Source organism: Tamandua tetradactyla, chromosome 5 (genome assembly GCF_023851605.1).
Source record: "Tamandua tetradactyla isolate mTamTet1 chromosome 5, mTamTet1.pri, whole genome shotgun sequence".
Taxonomy (NCBI): domain Eukaryota; kingdom Metazoa; phylum Chordata; class Mammalia; order Pilosa; family Myrmecophagidae; genus Tamandua; species Tamandua tetradactyla.
The window spans coordinates 87,740,904-87,743,482 of NC_135331.1; the positions used below are offsets into that span (position 1 = coordinate 87,740,904).

Here is a 2,579-nt window from a genome sequence, read left to right on the forward strand (position 1 = left end):
TAAGAACTTTCTTAAAAAGCCAAGTTAAAACTGAAAAGTCTATTGTTATTTTTGGCTTTAAGCAGTATCAATTCTTCTCATCAAAAAAAAACCACTAATATGAAGATTGTATTACTTGATTTTATTTTACACTAGATGGTGGTCATGAAGCCATCCTCCTTAGTAAAGTTGACAATTAACTTCACTCAGAACGTTTTTAATAATGCACATTAAAAAAAATTCCCCTTACAAACTGTTCTGCAATCTAAATATATAGTAGGTTGGAAAACAACATTTAGAAAACAAAAGTCAGTGTAAAAAAAAACAACTAGAATAGAACAGGTTTTATAAGGCAAGCATTTTATAGTTTTTTTTTATTGCATCAATGTCAGAAATCTGTTCCTTCAGCTGGCTTTATTGCTTGGGATTTAAAGAAATACCTTTTCTTTCTGGTTTCATTTTGCCTTCTGGATTCACACAACATTCTCTAATGTCAATTTGGACTTCCCCTTTAAAGTCCCGAACACTGACCCATACCTCATTTTTCCAATTTGAAACATATTATCGTCTTTACTGCTGCTGCTGCACTTGGGAGATGATAGGGCTCTCGAGGTTTCACGTCTTTTGCTTCTTTACAGGTTTTTCCGGAGTAACCTGCTTTTTCCTTTTTCACTTTTTGTTGACTTCACTATCAGAATTACTGCCAGATGAGCTCGAAGAAACAAGTGTCTTTGATTTAGGCATTTCACGCTTTGCTCCTACAGGGGAACTGCTACCTGCTGGCTGCATCTCTCTCTCTCTCTCTCTCTCTCTCTCTCTCTCTCTCTCTCTCTCCCTCTCTCTCTCTCTTTTTAATTTTTAAATTTTATTTTTTTGGTGGCTGCATCTCTTGAAACTCAGCTCCCTTCAGTTTTGTCCATCTTTGTCTCATGTACTTTGGAGCTCCTTGATTAACTCCTTGATTAAATGAGTGTAAACATTTATGATTGTTATTTCCTCTTGGTGAATTGTCCCTTTTATTAATATATAGTATCCTTCTTTGTCCCTTATGATGTCTTTACGTTTAAAGTCTTTTATCTGATATGAGTAAAACTACTCCTTCTATCCTTTGGTTATGGCTTGCATAGAACATCTTTTTCCATCCTTTCACTTTCAATCTATTTGTGTCCTTGAGTCTAACATGCATCTTTTGTAAACAGCATTTGGATGGATTATGTACTTTAATCCATTCTGCCAATCTGTATCTTTTGCTTTTTTTTTTTTTTACTTTTTTTATTTCAATCTGTATCTTTTAATTGGCGAGTCCATTAACACTCAAAGTTATTACTGTAAAAGCGGTTCTTGAATCTACCATCTTATCCTTTAGTTTTTTTTTTTTTTTTTTTTTAAAGGAAGGAAAGACAGAGAAGGAAGGAAGGGAGGAAGAAAGGGAAACATTTTTAAACATTTTCTTGTTTTATTATATTTTGTTAGTTTGTTTGTTTTTTACATGGGCTGGGGCCGGGAATCGAACCGAGGTCCTCCGGCACGGCAGGCAAGCACTCTTGCCCGCTGAGCCACCGCGGCCCGCCCCTATCCTTTAGTTTTTGTCAGATCTGTTTATTCTTTTCCTGCTCTCTCTTTTCATTCTTTGAATTACCCTTAGTGGTTCTTCTTCCAATCTGTGCCCTCCTCCAGACCTCCCTCTCCTGTCTTTTTTTCAGCTGACAGGACTCCCTTTAGTATTTCTTGTAGAGCTGGTCTCTTGTTGTATAGTTCTCTCACTCTTTATTTCTTTGAAGATTTCAGTCTCTTGTTCAATTTTTAAAATATATATTTTTTGAGACACCTTCACATACATTGTCAATCCATAGTATAAAATCAGTGGCTCACAATATCATCACATGATTGTGTATTCATCACCATGATCGTTTTTTAAAATGTGAGCATCATTCCAGGAAAAGAAATAAAAAGAGAAAAGAAAAACTCATACGTACCTTACCCCTCACCTCTCCCTCCCATTGACCACTAGTATTTCAATATATCCATTTTTTTACCCTTTATCCTCCCATTATTTATTTTTATTCTTATTTTTAATTTATATGTCCATTATTATCCCCCATTATTTGTTTATTTTTTATCCTTTTTTTTTATTATTTGGATAAGAGGAGCATCCGACACAAGGTTTTCACAATCACACGGTCACATTGTAAAAGCTGTATCACTATTCAATTATCTTCAAGAATCAAGGTTACTGGAACACAGTTGAACAGTTTCAGGTACTTCCCTCCAGCCACTCCAATACACCATAAACTAAAAAGGGATATCATATAATGCATAAGAATAACCACCAGGATAACCTCTCGACTCTATTTGAACTCTCTCAGCCACTGAAACTTAATTTTTTCTCATTTTTCTCTTCCCCCTTTTGGTCAAGAAGGCTTTCTCAACCCCATGATGGTGGGTCCTGGCTCATCCTGGGGGTTCTGTCCAACATTGCCAGGGAGATTTACACCCCTGGGAGTCAAGTCCCATATAAGGAGAAAGGCAGTGAGTTTACCCGCTGAGTCGGCTTCGAGAGAGAGGCCACATTTGGGCAACAAGAGGTTCTCTGGGAGTGA

The 2,579-nt window shown here is 36.5% G+C and overlaps 1 pseudogene; it reads right to left on the reverse strand.

Annotated features, from left to right (window-relative positions):
• Nucleotides 1-324: 324 nt before the first annotated feature.
• LOC143683218 (activated RNA polymerase II transcriptional coactivator p15 pseudogene) lies at nt 325-723 on the reverse strand (annotated as a pseudogene).
• Nucleotides 724-2,579: the final 1,856 nt, after the last annotated feature.